Here is a 21,436-nt window from a genome sequence, read left to right on the forward strand (position 1 = left end):
GTGATTAACAGAGTCACTCATGTGGTTCTAAAAATTCTGGACCCATGTAATTTACTTTGCCACAGCAGTACGATTTTAGTATCAAAAGACCGATAATGACTAGTACACTAAGCATGAGCATTTTCGCTCAATTCCAGCAGCGTTTTCACCTCGAAATCGCCATTTTCGTCCTGCACTCGTGGCTCCCATTTTATACACGGCAGCCATTTTAAAAGTTGCCCTCACATAGGCTTATAATACAGTCGGATTTGATTCCAAGGACACGTACACCTTGATTGACTTTTCTCTGACCTGGGCAAGCTGGAACCATTGCCTCAGGCCAAACCTGTTTGGTCAGTCCCTCTCCCAGTGGCCGAATCAGATAGCATCGAGGCACACCATGCCATAAAACCCTTATTATCGCTCACACACCCTGCCTAATCTTGCTCACACCTGCACCTGCTCTTTTCTTCTTCTTACTTTACGAGGGGGAGGTGCCCGTTTTTATTGGGGGTCCACACTTATCTGATGTGAAATTCTAGGCCTTGCCGGGTAATTTATTATGGGTTGGATGACATGAAATATGAGGTTTCATCATGACACTGTTTTTTCCTTTGTAGTGAAAACATGTGAATGACCAACCAAATGTCAAGAATGTTTGCCTGAAGCTTAAAAAACTGTATATAAGGAAACCTGATTTTGCATTGACACACAGTCTCCTGAGAACATACAAACCGTGCTGTTGTACTTCTAGGACGCTTGTTACTTGGTTGCAGCCAATAAATTCGATCTTTGACTTCACCTAGAAGACTCTGAGTTTCTGTAGTCTGAATCAGGAAAGTACCCGAGGTCTTTGGGTGCACCCTGGCACCGCTGGGTTACCGGATCAGTACCGGTTCAGAAAAACCCAGTACCTCAGTTGGCGCCCAACGTGGGGCGATACCAGCGGTACCGGTCCAAGCCTGCGGTCTGTGAGGAGCTTCGTGTGAAAATTCTGGAGGAAGGCCGCCACTTCATCGACCCCTGCATGTCGACGTGGTCCGAAAGTCTTTGCTGCGAGGTTCCCCGCTTCCCGACGGCTACGAAGGACTGCTGCCCTGGCTATCGCCCTGATTTGGACCATTGATGTTTGGTAGAGCGAAACGATAAGACGAGTTCTCTGGTGACGTCATCGATATTTTCAGTTAAGTATAAGTGGAGCGTCTCCCAGTCCTTAGTTGGACACTTGGTTTGGTCCTTAGTTGGACACTTGGTTTGGTCCTTAGTTGGACATTTGGTTTGGTATCCCTTTGGGATCACTTTGATTTGGAAGTTGCAAGTACCAAAGCCGAAGGACTCGTGTATTCACGAGACTATCGTAAACGATAATCCTTTGAAGTTTGAAGCTAGACTAGTGAGCGAAGATGCCTGGTCTTAGCAGACTTGGAAATTTGTTTTGTCTTGGTTGTAAAAGGGACTCCCGGTTGGAGGACTCATGTCCGGTTCCTCCGATTGGAACTCCAACTTATGAACTATATGTGAAGCACGGAGCAGGCCCCATCACATATAATGAAGTATGGATCCGTTACACCAGAAAAGATGGTGTTTTAAAATGGCCCCAAAATGGTAGCTTTGACACAGAAATCTTAGATAACATCGAAGTTAGACTTTTTAAGAAGAAAGCACGGCCGGCAATGTTTGATTCTTTCCGCTTATGGCGTAAGGAAGCCAAGCAAAAGGAAATTAAATTAGCTAAGAAAAATAAGAGAGAAAAAGGTATTTCGATTATGCAAGCTGCTATACACTTTAAAGATAACGAAGTAGAACAGTTGAATGAGCAGTTGCATAGGCGACATAAAATGACAGTAGATAAATGCTATCCAGTTTTGCCGCCTCTTCAGCAAGATGCAGCAAAAGACTCTGAAAAAGATCCCCTAATGTCGCATTTGCTAAGTTCGCCACCACCCTATGCGCAGAATGCAATGACACCTCCGCAACCTCTAGTTGCACAACCGGTGGTTGCATTGCTTCCTGCTCCTCCCCAGCACCCACCAGCTATTCCTCAGTTGGTTCCTATTTCTCCGGTGCAGCCTTCTCAAGGGCCACCGGCTTTGACATCTGCTCTGCCTTTACTTCCTACAACTTTGACTACTATAGCGACTACCACTCCTGGTATTGTTTCTGATACTGCTTCTGTCTCTGCCTTGTCTCATTCTGTTTTTCCTCCTGTTCATTTGTCAACCTCTCCCTCTATCCGTCAGAGAATGACAAACACTGTGACTAGTCTTTTATCCCCTCTCTTTGGGTCATTAGCTACGACCCCAGTTTCACAGCGTAAGCAATTGCGTAGCCAATTGCCTGATGGTATGGAGAAAGAGACACTGAATTATTTGGCGCATAAATGGGTTACTGAACCAGCGAGATATGAACTAGAGTCTGTTATGGATGTCTTCCATCAGTGGGAAGAACCGAAACAGAGATACGTTTTTGAGAAAATGTGTACTTTTCTTTCTGAGGATTTAGAGGAAAATGGTTTGGAGCCCAATCCGCCTAAGTTGTGTCGTGTACGGTTTGATTTTTCGACAGGTTTGATTGTGGGGATGTCGAGAAAGCAGTTGCGATGTTATTGTCGTTTAGGACTGAAGGTGTTTCCAGGTTATTATTTAAATATGATTCTTCTGCTAAAAAGAAAGGGAAACAGTACCCCATGAGAGAAGTTCCCCCACAGTGGAGGGAAGGGGACCCAAATGCTAATCCACCTGTCCTGCCTCATTTCCAGCGTGTATGGGTACACGTTCCATGGAAGCGAGCTGAAGTTTTAGCCATTAAGCAGACATTGCCTGATCCCCGTAAGAATCCTACAGGGTATTACAAGGAATTGTCACAGACTGCGGGGTCTTGCATTATGAATTTAGCTGACATAGACATGTTGTTTGGGAATGTTGTTCCACAGCCTTTATGGGGAAAGATTCGCCATACAGACCATGCTCAAGAATTAGGTGACACATGGGCTAATATTGCTGCTGCAGATGCCCGACAAATTGGTGGTGCTAAACCTGAGCCTTTAGTGATAGAACTTCCTGGTAGAATTATTGATTACATGAAAACTATAATGCCTGCGATGCGTGTAAACTGGGATAAATTGTCTGCATGTAAGCAAAAGAAAGAAGAAACGGTATCAGATTTCTTCACCAGGTTTGAAGAAGGTGGTGAACGTTTGTTCGTCGATAAATTTGTGCATAATCTGCTTCCTGAGTTGTGTAAAAAGTTAAAAGACTCAGAAAGTTCTTGGGCAGTTTCCTCTTCAGCACAGATATTGGCTACTGCACAATACTACGAAAATAGAGATAAAGATGAGAGAGATAGAGTAGAGAAGAAAACAAAAGATTTGAAAACGAAGGTTCTGTTACAACAAGCGTACCCGCCACGTGGTGGTCAGAATAGTGGTGCACAGAACAACTATCAGAATAACTATCAGCCCCAACCGTTTCAGAGAAACTCGCAAAGAACCGAGTATGCTCAACCACGTATCCCAGTAGGTCCCAATCAGTGTTCATATTGCAAGGAAGAGGGTCATTTCAAGTATAGTTGCCCTGCTTTGCTACAGCGCGCAAATGGTACTTCTGGTTTAAGAGGTCGAGGTGTTCCACAAGCACCTAGAGGAAGAGGACGTGGATATGTTCCCCAGAGCGCGCGCCCATTCCTCCCTCAAAACTCAATGAACAGATTTGATCAACAGGTTAATGCATCTGGTAGGACGGCTCAGTACTATACTGATGATTACTATACAGAGGGTGAGCATTTGGACAGTAATGATTGCTAGGACAGCCATAGACAAAGAGAGGGAGTTGTTTCAGTTCCAGTAGATCAGAGTGGGCCTTATGTTAAGGTGATTGCATCAGGTGTGTCAGAACCTTTTCTGTTGGATACTGGTGCTACCAAGAGTTCTATTATGCACTCAAAACTCCCTGGCGCACCTTTGTCTGGCGAAACAAATGTATCAGTAGGGTTTTCCGGCGCCCCAGTTAGAAATCCGATTTCTAACCCTATATCTCTTTCTGTTGGACCTTGTAAATTTGAAACACCCCTTATTTTGACGACAGGTTGTGGCGAGAACTTGTTAGGATTAGATTTGTTAAAGAGATTGTATGCGACATTGTATTGCTCTCCTTCTGGAGTGCAACTCACATTGGGTAAGAAAGTGGTTTCACCAATGTATTTGTCAAAGGACAGATTTCCACCAGAATTTTCGTCTCTTCCTAATACTCTTTGGGCTACTGGACCTAATGATGTAGGTCTTTTGGAAATTCAGCCATATGTGATAACATTAAAAGCCAATGTTAAAATGCCACGTATTCCCCAATACAAGATCTCTAGTGAAGGGGAAAAAGCGTTGTTGGCAATTATTCGTGATCTGATTGAGAAGGATGTAATTGAAGAGACAAGAGGCAACGTTTGCAATAGTCCTGTTTTGCCTGTCTTGAAGCATACTGACCCTACTCAGCCACCTGTTTATAGGTTTGTAATTGATCTTAGAGAGGTGAACAAAATAGTTGTGCCACAGTTTCCAGTCGTCCCCGATATCACTGCATTGTTGAAAATGATTCCAGCTTCAGCCACTTGGTTCTCAGTAATAGACCTGAAAAATGCTTTCTTCAGCATCCCTATTGCAGAAGAGAGCAGGGACATTTTTGGCTTCAATTTGGGAGGACGAAGCTTCAGATTTAAGAGAGCTCCTCAAGGCTATTGTGAAAGTCCATCTATCTATAGTCAGGCTTTGAAAGCACAACTTGACACTCTTATGTTACCTGATGGCGCCACTCTCATTCAATATGTCGATGATTTGCTAGTTGCCGCAGATACTAAGGAGATCTGCAAAGAAGCAACATTGTCATTATTGCGTCATTTGCCTGATTTACACCACAAAGTGTCCCTTTCAAAGTTACAGTATTGTCAAAAAGAAGTGACCTATTTAGGTCATCTCTTTTCGAAGGAGGGAAGGCAACTGACCCCAGAGAGAATCAGGGCTGTTGCAGCAATAAGTGTGCCAAGAACACAAAGAGAAGTGCGTGCTTTCTTGGGTATTACATCATATTGCAGACAATGGATACCTAATTTTTCGTTAATAGCCAAACCCTTGGTGGCATTAACTTGTAAAGATATACCAAATCCCTTCCCATGGTCTGAAGATTGTCAGAAAAGTTTTGTCGAATTACGTGATGCATTATGTTCAGCTCCTGTGTTGGGTACCCCCAACTACAGCAAGCCTTTTACACTGTATGTCCATGAGAAAGAAGGTTGTGCGTTAGCAGTTTTGACACAACAGTTTGGAGACAGGGAGCGTCCATGCGCCTATTTCTCTTCAACCTTAGACCCAGTAGCTAAGGCACTACCGAGCTGCTTAAGAGCGGCAGCGGCAGCTGCTGTTTCTATCCGACAGTCTGCTGGTTTAGTGATGAATAACACATTAATCGTAATGGTTCCACATGCAGTGGACACGTTGTTAAACAGAACCAAGACACAGCATTTAACTAGTGCTCGATTGTCAGGTTACGAGTTGACATTGTTAGCAAGCCATGTACATATAAAAAGATGCACTACACTTAACCCAGCTACGTTATTGCCAATTGTGACGGAGTTAGATACTTCCGAACAACATGATTGTCTCCATAGAACAGAAGAAGAAACGAAAGGGAGAATAGACCTTCTGGACACTCCCATTGCAAAGAGTGATGCTACTTTGTGGGTGGATGGTTCATGCTTTAAGCTCCCGAATGGTGACACGACTGCGGCGTATGCTGTGACAACTTTGGGTACGATTGTTGAAGCTGCACGTATCCCACATAATTCAGCCCAAGCAGCTGAGTTAATAGCCCTAACAAGAGCATGTACAGTATCAAAAGGAATGAAAGTGACTATCTATACCGATAGCCAATATGCGTTTGGTGTGGCCCATAGTTTTGGGCGTTTGTGGAAGGAACGTGGGTTCCTGACCTCGCATGGAACTAAAATACAGCATGGTCAGTTGGTAAATGAGCTTCTTGATTCACTTACTTTACCGTTGCAAGTTGCGATTGTGAAGTGTAGCGCACATAAAAAGGTGACTGATGATGTTGGTCGTGGGAATGCATTTGCTGACGAGGTCGCAAAAGAGACGGCAAGGAATGTGATGAGCCGAATGTATGTCGCGAGCCCTGCAAGATGGATTGGTGATGTTGGAATGTGTGAAGACACGATAGAAAGCGTGAAATCGATTCAAGCTGAAGCCACAGAGAGAGAATTGAGTGTGTGGAGAGAAAGTACGGGTAAATTGGATGCGAATGGTTGTTGGGTCGAGTTGTCAGAACATCAAAGATGGTTGCTACCCGATTCGTATGTGCTTGCAGTAGTTACAATGGTTCATGGAATGGCTCACATCAGTGTGAAAGGGATTTATAAGTTGTTGGCCCCAGTATGGCAAAATACAGGAATTCCCAAGTGCGCAGAAAATGTGGTTAGAAATTGCATGGTGTGCCTGAAACACAACCCTGGTAGAGGAACCCCAACTCCAGCTGGTCATTTTGCACCTCCTACGTATCCGTTTGAGGTTTTGCAGCTAGATTTCATCCACATGGAGAGGTGCAACAACTTAAAATACGTACTCGTTGTTGTTTGTGCCTTTTCAAGATGGGTGGAAGCCTATCCCCTAAAAGACAATACTGCGCTATCCACAGCCAAAGCCCTTGTGAAACAGTTCTTCCCTAGATTCGGAATGCCGAGAATGATCTGGAGTGACAATGGAAGTGAATTTGTGGGTCAAGTGATGAAGAAAGTATGCGAAGGGCTAGGCATAAACCAAAAGTTTCATGCTGCAAATCACCCCCAATCAGCTGGATTAGTGGAGTGCTATAACGGCACTCTAAAGCTAAAATTGGCCAAGATACAAGCGAGCTTTGGTCTCAAATGGCCTGACGCTCTACCCTTAGCACTCCTATCAACCAGAATGACTGTGCATTCACGAGTGAAACTTAGCCCTTATGAAATAATCTTTGGCCGCCCGGCCAATATATGGGGAGTGCCTAGGCCCAAGAAGTTCAGCGAGATAGAGCATCCTGTCTTGCTTGACTATCTGTATGAATTGACAGCTAAATTGCGTGTCTTACATCAACAGGTCCACGACACCCGGCCTCCGGTCTCTAAATCTCCAGGTCATCCCATTGAGCCTGGATCCTGGGTTTTAATAAAGAACTTTCAGCGAACCAAAAACGAGCAGCCCAGGTGGACCGGACCACACCTCGTTCTTCTCTCCACAAGATCAGCTGTTCGAGTAGAAGGGAAGAAACACTGGATCCATGGGACCCATTGCAAAAGGGTACCCCTACCTCTGCCATATGACCGGTGGGTTCAGGAAGGTGTCGCCGACTCAGAGACTAAAACCGTGCCACATTTTCTGCCTTTCAGCGATGCACGAATAAAAGGAACACCCACTGAGAAACAAAGTGATGACATTTTTCACTCAGCAGTATCACCGTCAGTTCGATTGGACACTACAGAACCTGAACTCCTTTTTCAGGACCACACGATACCTGGGAATAACCGTTATAATCTACGACCAAGAATAAAGGACAAATAAAATAGTTTACTTTTCTTCTCTTTAGCAAAGTTCTCCAATCTGGAAAATTATTTTTGAATGACTTTTTGTTTTTTGTATTTTTGGAACCTCCATCCGGGTTCAGCTGTAGGATCGTGGCTGAAAAGACTTAGGGGGGTAGCCTGTGGACACAAGGTCTACAGGTCTGGTTTGTTCTAGGGCGGCCTGGAACATTCAGAACACTCCTAAGTGAAGTAAACCAACCGCCACGAGCGGAAACGGTTAGAGGATGGAATCTTTCCAGAATGGAGAACATGTTGAAAGACTGAGTTTCAAGAAGAGAATATGTGAAACGATAACCAGGAAACGGTTTTTGCTGCTGTGCATTTTTATGTTATTTAGTATACTTATGTTTTTTATAGGATATATTTTATTCTGTTTTAACGTGATATTGGCACCCACTACCTCGTCTACACCTCCTCCTTCCACTGTTTCCCCACATTCTTTTCAACTCCTCCCTAAACATGAATCTGCTAGGAGACTAGAGTTCATTAATAACTCCTTCATCCAGCTTTTGCACCAACACCAACTAGTGATAAATACAACTAACTGTTAGGTGTGTGGCCTTATGCCTCACACAGCAGATAAAGGTATCCCTTATCTGATCCTGCCTTTCAGCCACAATGGTTCCGTGTGGGCATTCAGAACGATATTCATCTATGCACACTACCCCCTACGTTTTGCGGAAGACAACCCTAAGAAAAATGCTTTAGTTAAAGGTATCATAGACATGATGAAGGACAATATCCTCTACGAGACTATCCCCAGAGATGAGACAATGGCATATATAGGATGGAACATGACCGGATATGAAGCCACAATGAGTGAGAAACAGCAAGCTAAGATATCTTCCCTGATTTGGGTTGTACCCCATCAGGGTCACCTGTGTCTGCAAGGTACTGGCAAGAATCCCAGAGCTCAGCTAGGGGAAAGCGTCTGCACTGAGACATATGTCTTCGCATCTCAGACCTCCCCTCCGCTCTTGGCAGCTAAGGGCACCTATTTCATCTGCCATGATAGAGCCTTTACATGGTTGCCCCCTGACTTTTCGGGCACATGCTTCGTTTCGTTCCTGTTGCCCCCTACCTACACAGCAGCGGCAGATTACCACAAGACAAGGATAGTTAGAGGCGTCTTCAGTGAAGAAGACACTGCAGGACAAGAATTTGGGGCCTTCGTAAAGGGTTTTCTGCCGTTCTGGGGACAAATAAGTAACAGCAGGAGCATAAGGCAATTGGTAAGAGTGGTTGAATCCACCGTGGCTGAAACCGCTGGTGCCCTTGGTAACTTGACTGCTGAGCTCCAGTCGGATCGTCTTATGACCCTTCAGAACAGGGTCGCATTAGATGTCATACTTGCAGACCGGGGTGGAGTATGTACATTGATCCAGTCGAGTTGCTGTGTTTTTGTCCCAGATAACGCTCCAACAGTATACCAGGCCATCTCCAAATTGCATAGAATTTCCGAATCTATTCATTTAGATAAAGGAGATTGGTCATTAATGGGATGGTTCTGGGAACTGATATCAGCATGGGGATGGAAGATTCTGATGGTCATTGGGATGATCTTGGCCATTCTTTTCCTGTTCTGTCTATGCGTGCAGTGTGCTCCTGCGATATGTGGTTTCTGTGTTACATCATGCATACGGAAACCTGCACCAAGAGACGAGCTAAATACTAGGATGATGTTACAGCAACATCTCAACGACTTTAGAAACATAGACCTGGACTCAGATTAGCATGAGAATAGGTTTATTGCCTATGTAAGGGCAAAAGGAGGGTTTGTGGTTCTAAAAATTCTGGACCCATGTAATTTACTTTGCCACAGCAGTACGATTTTAGTATCAAAAGACCGATAATGACTAGTACACTAAGCATGAGCATTTTCGCTCAATTCCAGCAGCGTTTTCACTTCGAAATCGCCATTTTCGTCCTGCACTCGTGGCTCCCATTTTATACACGGCAGCCATTTTAAAAGTTGCCCTCACATAGGCTTATAATACAGTCGGATTTGATTCCAAGGACACGTACACCTTGATTGACTTTTCTCTGACCTGGGCAAGCTGGAACCATTGCCTCAGGCCAAACCTGTTTGGTCAGTCCCTCTCCCAGTGGCCGAATCAGATAGCATCGAGGCACACCATGCCATAAAACCCTTATTATCGCTCACACACCCTGCCTAATCTTGCTCACACCTGCACCTGCTCTTTTCTTCTTCTTACTTTACGAGGGGGAGGTGCCCGTTTTTATTGGGGGTCCACACTTATCTGATGTGAAATTCTAGGCCTTGCCGGGTAATTTATTATGGGTTGGATGACATGAAATATGAGGTTTCATCATGACACTGTTTTTTCCTTTGTAGTGAAAGCATGTGAATGACCAACCAAAATGTCAAGAATGTTTGCCTGAAGCTTAAAAAACTGTATATAAGGAAACCTGATTTTGCATTGACACACAGTCTCCTGAGAACATACAAACCGTGCTGTTGTACTTCTAGGACGGTTGTTACTTGGTTGCAGCCAATAAATTTGATCTTTGACTTCACCTAGAAGACTCTGAGTTTCTGTAGTCTGAATCAGGAAAGTACCCGAGGTCTTTGGGTGCACCCTGGCACCGCTGGGTTACCGGATCAGTACCGGTTCTGAAAAACCCAGTACCTCACTCATGCAGTAAATGCGACAATGCATTCTTACTGGTGGGAAAAGGTAAGTCTAACAGAAAACTTTTTTTTATTTCAGTTACTTTATTCATTGAGTAGTTGTGTGTAGCTTTACATATCCCAAGAGTGTTTTACATTGAACACTGTGCAGGGCATAGAGAATCATAAGTGACGACACGATTAATGCGAAATGAGGACCTAGAACATCAAAGGACAAGAATGAAGTTCGAATGATCAAGCTAGATGTCGCAAATCCATCCTTATACGAACATTACTCCCCATTTTCTGTATACATTAATGTACAATACTGAGTGATGCAATGAATGTGAAAGAGGAGCGAATAAAATGACAGCAGAACATAGGAGGTAGGGCACGTTAAGCAAGAAAAGAGAAAACGTACACACATAGGGGGTCATTCTGACCTCGGCGGTAAAAGGCCCTTACCGCCGGTCAGAAGTCTGCCATTCTACCGCCGCGGCCGCGGTAAACCGCCACGGTCATTCTGACCACCAACTGTGAAACCGCCAAAAATCCGACATCCAAGGAAGGCCGCCTCATCAGCGGGCCGCGGAAAACTGGAGATGACCAAACCTCCACCGCCACACCAACACAAACACGCCCATGCCATTCTGACCCACGAATCCACGCAGCGGTCTTTCAACCGCGGTATTCCATTGGCGGTACACACCGCCGCGCTCAAAATACACGCACAGCTCCAAAACACAGCCACATTGGACATTTTGAAATACGCACACCTGAGACACATACAAACAACACACCCACACATCCAATCAACTATAAAACACACACCCACATCACCCACAAACCCCCACTGGTTGGAAATCGGAGCGAAGGCGAGAGCGAGAGAGATAGAGATAGAGAGAGCGAGCACAGCAATAGAAAACCCCAACACACACAGCAACCCAACTTCATCACCCACACCACATCTACCAACACATCACCACATATCACCACGCACATCACCACAAACACCACCCCACACCTCATCCACACCACCCCATGGCACCCCAAAGACACCCAAGGTTTTCGGACCAAGAACTCCGGGTCATGGTGGAGGAAATCATGAGGGTTGAGCCCCAGCTCTTCGGCACACAGGTGCAGCACACCACCATAGCAAGGAAGGCTGAGCTATGGCAAAGGATCGTAGACAGGGTCAACGCTGTGGGACAGCATCCCAGAAATCGGGAAGATATCAGAAAGCGATGGAACGACCTACGGGGGAAGGTGCGCTCGATGATCTCCAGGCACAACATCGCTGTGCAGAAGACTGGCGGCGGACCCCCACCCACTCCACCCCAATTCACAGCATGGGAGCAAGAGGTGGTAAACATCCTGCATCCTGATGGCCTCGCTGGAGTACACGGAGGAATGGACTCTGGTAAGTCGAATCTCAACTACTTCACCCCCCCCCAACCACCAGCATGCCAACCCCCCCCTCACCCCCAATCTCAACCCCCCAGCACACAACCTCCCTGCCAATGTTTCACCAGCACAACCTACCCTAAACAACACCAACCCCTGAATGCCAAAACAAACCATAGACAGCCACCACCAAAGCATGACCATTGCACATACCCATACACCCCCCCCCCCAACCCTCACAACACCTCCCACAAGGGAATGCCAGCACTGGGGGACAAGGGCACTCAAAATGCACGCCATGGCACACACAGAAACAATAACCATACTCCTTTACCCCTGCAGGGCCCGAACGCCAACACACCGCCACGGAGGGTCCAGATTTGTCCATCCCACCCCCAGAACAGGCCCCCAGCGAGGACAGCAGCTCTGTCGACCTAGAACCTGACGACCAGCCCGGACCATCGGGGACCTCTGGACAGTCGGTTCCCCACACACAAACACAGGCCACAGCAGACCCAAACCCCTCTGGGAACACCAGCACAGCTCCCACCCAGCAGGCCCATGCCTCTGTCTCGCGGACGCGTCAATCAGCGGTGTGTCCGCCACTACAGGGCACCCAGGCTGACCCAACACCCCAACAACAACAGGGACCTGGGGGCAGTGGTAGTGGGCACACCGTCCAGGGGACAGAGGCCCGGGGAAACAGGGCAACTGGGAGGGCTGCTGTGCGACAGGGGGGGGAGGACAGGCCCAGGGAACCGACTCTCCAAGGGGCCCTCACCACCATCATGGGAGCATATCATCACTCCCAGGAGACGATGGCGACGGTACTGGCCAGGTTCACCGAGATCCAGGCACAGCAGGAGGAACGGTACATGGGGTTCAGCAATGAACTCCGGAACATCGCTACCGCTATGGGGACCATAGTCCAGGCCCTCAACCGGATAGAAACCACATTGCGGGACCATGTGGCACCGCAAAGGGCCCCTGTCACTAGCCAGGAACAGCCTACCACCTCCGCCGGCGCTAGTGGTCAGGAGGCCCCCACAGAACGACGGGCCACCAGAACCCCACCTCCTGCTGAAGAACAACCACCCTGCAAGAGGAACCTGAGATCTCAAAGCAAGACAGAGTAGGATGCCAAGACCCCCGCCAGCCTAATATCCCCCCGGATGTCATTCCACTGTCCCACAGTGTCACCCTGTCCAACCTTGAATTGCCCCTGCTCCATCCTTCCACAGGCATATGGACAATGCACCTGTGCGACCGAGAACTGGACTCTGCCATGGACATAACTCCACCCTCACCCATCACCGTTTTAATATCATGTACCAATATATAGCAGTAAAAATAAATCACTCATTGCACAGAAATCATTCTGGAGTCAGCCTGTATTATTTACAAATGTATAACACATTACTTATCAATAATGTTCTGTTATTTATGTGTGGACAACATACCGATGTCAATAAGCATTAGTCCATGGGCTAACCAAGCAGAAGTCACGCAGTGGGTCATACAGCACTGAAAAGGGAAGGGAAAATCAAACTTCAGTTTAAAAGAACTGGGGGGAAATACACAAAGTAAAGATGCAGGGGGCTTTCAGTAAATGTTAAATGGCGTGGGTGATTCCTACCTGTGTGCTACTGAAAATACTGTTGGATAACTCTGTCCCTGTTGTCTGGGTCGTCCTCTTCGTCTTCCTCCTCTTCACTCTCCGCAGGCTCCACAGCTGCTTCAACACCACCATCTGGACCATCCTCCTGCAGGAAGGGCACCTGACGTCGCAATGCCAGATTGTGAAGCATACAGCAGGCCACGATGATCTGGCACACCTTCTTTGGTGAGTACATCAGGGATCCCCCTGTCATATGCAGGCACCTAAACCTGGCCTTCAGGAGGCCAAAGGTTCTTTCAATGATCCTCCTAGTTCGCCCATGGGCCTCATTGTACCGTTCCTCTGCCCTGGTCCGGGGATTCCTCACTGGGGTCAATAGCCAAGGCAGGTTGGGGTAACCAGAGTCACCAATTAGCCACACACGTTGTCTCTGTAGCTGTTCCATCACATAAGGGATGCTGCTATTTCGCATCACATACGCGTCATGCACTGACCCAGGGAACATGGCATTCACATGGGAGATGTACTGGTCAGCCAAACAGACCACCTGGACGTTCATCGAATGGTAACTTTTCCTGTTTCTGTACACCTGCTCATCGTCTTTTGGGGGTACTAAAGCCACATGGGTCCCATCAATGGCACCAATTATGTTGGGGATATGTCCAAGGGCATAAAAATCACCCTTCACAGTGGCCAAATCAACCTCCTCAGGGAATACAATGTAGCGCCGCATGTGTTTTGTCAGGGCAGACAACACTCTAGACAAGATTTTTGAAAACATAGGCTGAGACATTCCAGATGACATGGCCACTGTTGTCTGGAATGAGCCACTTGCCAAAAAATGGCAACCTGACAGAACCTGCACTAGAGGGGGAATTCCTGTGGGTTGGCGGATGGGGGACATCAGGGCTGGCTCCAGCTGGGCACACAGTTCATGTATAGTGGCTCGGTCAAGTCGGTATCGTAGTATGATGTGGCGTTCTTCCATTGTCGACAGGTCCACCAGCGGTCGGTACACGCGAGGATTCATCCTTCTCCTCGCAAGTCCCAGCGGACGGTGCCTAGGAAGGACAACATGGCGCACAGAGTCAAGCAAATCACAGGTACGTTCACCACTGCATGCATAGCACACGATTATCTATGTATTGAAAGGCGTGTATGTGTGGCAATGCAAGGCCTAGGCCTGTGTGACGCAGTACAAATTATGCCATGTGGGCCCTTGAAATGGCGGCTGCCTGACCTGTGAAGTGGGACAATGGGATGTGAGGTCAATGCGCTGGCGTGGCACACCGTGGCTGTAGGCGGTCGAAGACCGCTATACGAAGCCGCATTGGCTAACATTGAGGCCTATGGGTTTCAGGAGCCAATGACGAGGTGCGCCGGCGGTCGCGGTACGCACTGCCGCGGGCGTGACCGCCATTTTCTATCTGCTTAATCACTCGAGACCTGATCATCCACAGGAGAGGACCTATACTGCAAGTGCTGCTGTGACCTCGGTCTAGAAGTGACAATGGCTGCTGCGACTGGGGAAAGGGCCCCTGCCTTCACGTCTGAGGAGTTGGAGAAACTTGTGGATGGGGTCCTCCCCCAGTATGCGTTACTCTACGGTCCTCCAGACCAACAGGTAAGTACACTGGGTGCACATTGAATGGGCTATGCCTGTGTGGAGTGGGGTGGATGCTAAGTTGGTGGGGTGGGGGGCAAATGAGGAGTGCAAGGCACGACAGATGAGAGCATGTGCCATATGGCAAGGTTGGGGAGGGGGGGCCAATCGCATCTAACATGCAGAAAAAGTATGATTTTTCCTTCCCACCCTGTACATGTCAAATAGGTCAGCGCCCATCAGAAAGTGGACATTTGGCGTGCCATCGCCAAGGAAGTCCGGGCCCTGGGGGTCCACGTCAGACGGGGCACCCACTGCCGCAAGAGGTGGGAGGACATCCGCCGCGGGACCAGGAAGACCGCTGAGTCACTGCTGGGGATGGCCTCCCAACTAGGAGGGGTGCCAGTCGTACCCTGACCCCCCTGATGTCCCGGATCCTGGCGGTGGCCTACCCTGATTTGGATGGGCGCTTGAGGACATCACAGCAGACACAAGGGGGTGAGTATCAGCACATTCTGCTATCTCTCTGCGCAGTGGAGGCGTCTGGGTGGGGGAGGAGGGTTGGGGGTGACATTAGGCCAGGGCGCTTTCTGTAGTGTAGTCCTCTCCTTTAGGCATGGCCCTGTGCTCCCGGCTCCCACCTCTGTAGGGTGACAAGTACAGCTATCGATGGTCCAGCATCACACATGTGCGCCTTTGTCGTCTCTAGACCTGTTGTCCTAGTCTGAAGTACTGAGTAGTGTACCCCGAATGCGCGGCTTAGTGCATGAGGCTCCTGTGTCTGTCCTCTCCGCCAACGGTGTTGACATTGCATGCACTCAACCTGGTCTTCGTTTTTCTCTCACCACCCTTCTTCTTCGTCTTCTTGTGCATCTGTGCATTAGCATCATCAGGCAGAGGAGAATTGGCATCGGAGCACGAGGGAGCTGCAAGTCACAAGGCCCCGGTGGGACCAGGAACAGACACCGAGGGCACCAGTGATCCGGAGGGCGAGGGGAGCACCACAACGGGGACCGGTGGTGACACCAGCGACAGCGACACGTCCTCGGATGGGAGCACCAGCCCCGCCCTCCCAGCAGCCCCTCAGCCTACGCTCCGTGCCCGCTCGCCCAGGAAGGCGGGCGTCTCCTTCGCCCCAGGCACCTCAGCCCCTGCCCCTGTTACCCCTGCTGCCCTCAGTGAGGAGGTCATTGACCTCCTCAGGACCATCATTGTTGGGCAGACTACCCTTTTGAATGCCATCCAGGGGGTAGAAAGGGAGGTGCATCGGAGCAATGCCTACCTGGAGGGCATTCATTCGGGTCAGGCTGCCCATCAACGATCGTTCAATGCTCTGGCCTCAGCACTGACGGCAGCCATTGTCCCTGTTTCCAGCCTCCCTCTTCTGACTGCCTCCAGCCTGTCTCTGTCTCCTGTTCCTCAGCCTATCCCATCCACACCATCAGACCAGCCTGCACACACCTCAACACCCAAGGGTAGCTCATACAGGCACAAGCACCACAGAACCCACAAGCATTCACGCAAGCAACACCCAGATGCAGACATTCCAACAGTCACTACCACCTCTGTGTCCCCCTCCTCCTCGTCTCCCTCCTCCCTTCCTGTGACATCTACACTCACACCTGCATGCACACCACCATCAGCCAGTGCTTCCATCACCAGCACACCCTCCAGTCCAATCCGCACACGTGCAGTCACCACCCCCACTACCATTTACACGTCCCCTGTGTCCTCTCCCACTGTGTCTGTCACCCCCTCTTCCAAGACACACAAACACAGGCAGACACCCACCCAACAGCCATCCACCTCACGACAGCCTCCAGCACAAGCACCTGCACCCAAAGACAGCACACCTGACTCTCCTACAACCACATCCTCTTCCTCCACTTCCATCACCACTTCTCCTACCTTTTACCTTGGTCCTAAGAAAGTTTTCCTTGCTAATCTTGACCTCTTTCCCTCCACTGACCCACCCCCTCCATCTGCAAAGAGTCCCAAGAGCACCTCAGCCACCACCAGCCCAGCTTCGAGTGTCACTGTGGGGCATGGGTTCTGGAGCCCACCCTTTGCCAGCAGTGACACTTCAATCAGCAGCAAGGGGACAGCCAGCCCCCCACCAGGCAAGAAGACCAGGAAGCTAAAGGGCCGCCGTGAGAGGACTGACACGGCTGCCCCCAAGGAGCAAAGTTCGCCCACTTCACCAGCCACAACATCTAGGGGAGGCAAGGGCCCGAGAGCCCCATCTAAGGAGCGAAAGGGCAGCAGGGCGGAAAAGTCAGCCAGCAGGAGCGCGGAGCAGGAGGGGCCCACAAGCCCCATCCCGGGTGTTAGGAAGAACACCAAAGGGCCCAGGACTCCGTCACCGAAGGGTCCAGCAACAGCACGGTCGGAGGGCGACTGAGCAGGGAGTCCAGGCCAGGTCTGGCTCCCTTGACCTACTGGACGAGCACCGCCGAACAGGGCCCCGCCGTGGAGGAGAGCACCGCTGAACAGGGCCCCACCGTGCAGAAGAGCACCGCTGAACAGGGCCCCGCCGTGGAGAAGAGCACCGCTGAACAGGGCCCCGCCGTGGAGAAGAGCACCGCTGAACAGGGCCCCGCCGTGCAGAAGAGCACCGCTGAACAGGGCCCCGCCGTGGAGAAGAGCACCGCTGAACAGGGCCCCGCCGTGCAGAAGAGCACTGCTGAACAGGGCCCCGCCGTGGAGAAGAGCACCGCTGAACAGGGCCCCGCCGTGCAGAAGAGCACCGCTGAACAGGGCCCCGCCGTGGAGGAGAGCACCGCTGAACAGGGCCCCGCCGTCTCAAGCACTGCTCCGCTGGGCCCCGCCGTCTCAAGCACCGCTCCGCTGGGCCCCGCCGTCTCAAGCACCGCTCCGCTGGGCCCTTCCTGTCAAGCACCGCTCCGCTGGGCCCCGCCGTCTCAAGTACCGCTCCGCTGGGCCCTTCCTGTCAAGCACCGCTCCGCTGGGCCCCGCCGTCTCAAGCACCGCTCCGCTGGGCCCTTCCTGTCAAGCACCGCTCCGCTGGGCCCTTCATCTCAAGCACCGCTCCGCTGGGCCCCGCCGTCTCAAGCACCGCTCCGCTGGGCCCTTCCTGTCAAGCACCGCTCCGCTGGGCCCCGCCGTCTCAAGCACCGCTCCGCTGGGCCCTTCCTGTCAAGCACCGCTCCGCTGGGCCCTTCCTGTCAAGCACCGCTCCGCTGGGCCCTTCCTGTCAAGCACCGCTCCGCTGGGCCCTTCATCTCAAGCACCGCTCCGCTGGGCCCCGCCGTCTCAAGCACCGCTCCGCTGGGCCCTTCCTGTCAAGCACCGCTCCGCTGGGCCCCGCCGTCTCAAGCACCGCTCCGCTGGGCCCTTTCTGTCAAGCACCGCTCCGCTGGGCCCCGCCGTCTCAAGCACCGCTCCGCTGGGCCCTTCCTGTCAAGCACCGCTCCGCTGGGCCCTTCATCTCAAGCACCGCTCCGCTGGGCCCCGCCGTCTCAAGCACCGCTCCGCTGGGCCCTTCCTGTCAAGCACCGCTCCGCTGGGCCCCGCCGTCTCAAGCACTGCTCCGCTGGGCCCCGCCGTCTCAAGCACCGCTCCGCTGGGCCCTTCCTGTCAAGCACCGCTCCGCTGGGCCCCGCCGTCTCAAGCACCACTGGCACAATGACAGTGCCGGATCTGTCTCGAGCTACTGTTCACGGTTCACTGTGCCCACCATGCCTCCTCCTTGACCGGTGGAGACTGTTATCCACCTGATGGACTGTGGCTTTGCACTCCCCAGGATGGCCGAGTGGGCAAGCCACCCACTGTAGAGACTTGAGAGACTGTGGCTTTGCACTCCCCAGGATGGCCGAGTGGGCAAGCCACCCACTGTAGAGACTTGAGAGACTGTGGCTTTGCACTCCCCAGGATGGCACAGTGGGCATGGTGGCCCCTTCGTGGATCTGGCATCGTGGACTCATGTGGCTGTGGTGCCCCCCCCTTCCTTTCCCCCTGAGGTGCCTGTAGTTTTTTCAGCAGATGCCCCTGCAGTGTTCTCTCCAAAGGACTCAGGTCTCCTGTGTGGGCTTTGCCCTTGTGTTGATACACTTTGGCCCACGGACACTTGGAATATCGTTAGATGTGCAGGACTTATTGCCTCGGTTTATCGTATGCACTGGATATTGAATTGGTATTTTTGAATTGTTGTTGCTATTTGACCGTGACTTATCAGTGGTTTTTATTTCCCATAAATTTCGAGTCACAATTTAATTATGTCCTTGTTTTTTTTACGGGGGTTTGGGTGGTTTCACTGTGACTTGTTGCTCTGCATTGGTGTGTACATGGTTTGGGGGGGTGGGTGTATCGCGTATGTGTGTGCACGTAACCTTTCCTCCTCCTCCCTCCCCTGTGTCGTAGGTGCAGTATTCACCGTTGTCGTCTGCGCCGGCGTTCGTACTCGTAGTAGATGAGCAGGTAGACGAGAGCAGGTAGGATGTTTAATTCGGGTTCCATGCTGTCCTCCGTCCTCGTGGAGTGCGTAGAGGTGCGCGTTTTCCCGTTCGTAGTCTGTTTCCGCCGTGTTTTTATCGGCGGTGCTCCCGCCCCGGAAAAGGTGGCGGATTGGCCGGTCATAATAGTGGGGGCGGTACATTGTCTGCCGCCTGTCTGTTGGCGGGGACCGCCGCGCTGTTTGTCGGTCCCGCCGTGGCGGTCGGAGTGTTAATGTGGCGGCCTGTGTTGGCGGTTCCCGCCAGGGTCAGAATTCCATTTTTTGGACCGCCGGCCTGTTGGCGGGTTGGCCGCCGCTTTATCACCGACCGCCAGGGTTAGAATCACCCCCATAGTTCAGGGAGACCTAATGTCAGAGAATAGAACTGGTCTTCCATCAAGGGCATATCTAATATTGTTAAATGCTAAGTGTTAGTTTCAGAAAGATAGCCAGACTCTAAGGAGGTGAAAGCAGAAATGGATGACTGAGAAGCAAATGTTTTTGCTTTTGTTTGAGGGAAGTTAAAGATGGAATTGGGTGAATTGAAGTAGGTATACATGTTCGAAACTTAGTGAAAAAAGTCAAAAAAGAATTCAGAGCATGTTTTTGTTTACATTTTCTGCCTAAGCCAACACTGCCTTCTTGACCCTGAGTCACATTCCTGTGAATGATTCTGCTGTTGTGGCCTGTATATTGTTTCCAGACAGTGAGAAAAAGGAAGCCTAGTTGTGAGGGGAGAGGATCTTCCCAACCTCGTTGGCTGGAGAGGAGTTTTATTATTATTAGAACTTATAGAGTGCATACTACCTTGGGGCTTCCCAGCGCTGATACAGGACCATTAAACAGACAAAGCTGACTGGCTATAGAGGGAAAGAAAAGTCTTCAAAATTTTACAGAAGGGAAGTTCTGAGTTCTCTAGGCCGAGTTCTAGTGGGAGGGAGTTCCATAGATTACCTGCTTTAAAAGCAAAAGACCAGCCTCCCCATCTTGCTTTCTTAACATGACAGATGTTCATCAAGGAAGCAGATGAAGATCTAAGTGATCTTTGGGGAAAATAGGGGGTTACACTCTGCCTAAGAAAGGCCGGACCCTTTTTATGAAGTGCCCGGTGAACGAAAACAATGGCTTTAAAGTTGATACAATGTTCAAAGGGAAGCCAATGGAGAGAGGCCAGGGCTGTTTTGGCAGAATGGTATCTGGGAATGCCCATCAGTAGGCGGGCAGCAGCATTTTGTGCCACCTGCAGTCTCTTTAAGACATAGGATGGAGAGCTCATAAATGAAACATTCCCATAGTCCAGGCGTGACAATATGAGAGCGAGAACGATGAGCCTTTTAGCCAAGAAGGGGAGGAATGTAAAAATTGTCCTGAAAGTCCTCAACAGATTGAAACAGGTGGCAGCTAGTTTTTTCGAGTGACATTCCAACGTAAGGTGGGAGTCCAGCCAAAAGCCTAAACTTTTTATATATCATTAGGCGGGGGGAGATCTTTTAATCCTGCTGAGACTGGAACAGGGGACTTGAGGAGGGGGAAGTTCCCTACCAACATAACCTCTGGTTTCTCAACAATTTAGCTTAAGCTTGCTGTCTGCCATCCATCTGGTAACATCCGACAGATAGGAAGATAGAGTAGCCTGTTCTGAATTGATGTAGGTGGAAAAAGAAAAGACCAATTGGGTATCGTTGGCATAGGAAACAAGGGATAAACCATAGGGTTCTACAATCTTTGCCATATAGATATTGAAAAGCATAGGGCTTAAGGACGAACCTTGTGGAACCCCACAGGTGAGAGGAAAAATTTCAGAATAATGTGCCCGGTCAAGGACTTGAAAAGTCCTCTGACTTAAGTAAGATGAGAACCATTTAATGCAGGTACCCTCAATTCCCATTGGAGAAATTCTGTGAAGTAAGACCTTATGATCCACAGTGTCAAAAGCGGCACTCAGGTCAAGTAAAATGATTGCTGCATATCCACCCACATTTCGGCGTTGTTGAGTATCTTCAGTAACAGCCAGCAGAGCAGTTTCTGTGCTGTGTTGTGGTCTCAGTCCCATTTGGGTGTTATGGAGAAGATTATATTCCTCAAGAAAGCCTGACACTTGAGTATTAATGTGTTTCTCGATTATTTCTGATG

The 21,436-nt window shown here is 49.9% G+C and overlaps 1 protein-coding gene across 2 annotated transcripts in view; it reads right to left on the bottom strand.

The window, feature by feature from the left end:
• Nucleotides 1–21,436, bottom strand: part of CYP19A1 (cytochrome P450 family 19 subfamily A member 1) — a 392,824-nt gene that overhangs the window by 159,461 nt on the left and 211,927 nt on the right. The gene's annotated exons all lie outside the window — the stretch shown is intronic.

The sequence above is a fragment of the Pleurodeles waltl genome, chromosome 3_1 (genome assembly GCF_031143425.1).
Source record: "Pleurodeles waltl isolate 20211129_DDA chromosome 3_1, aPleWal1.hap1.20221129, whole genome shotgun sequence".
Lineage (NCBI taxonomy): Eukaryota > Metazoa > Chordata > Amphibia > Caudata > Salamandridae > Pleurodeles > Pleurodeles waltl.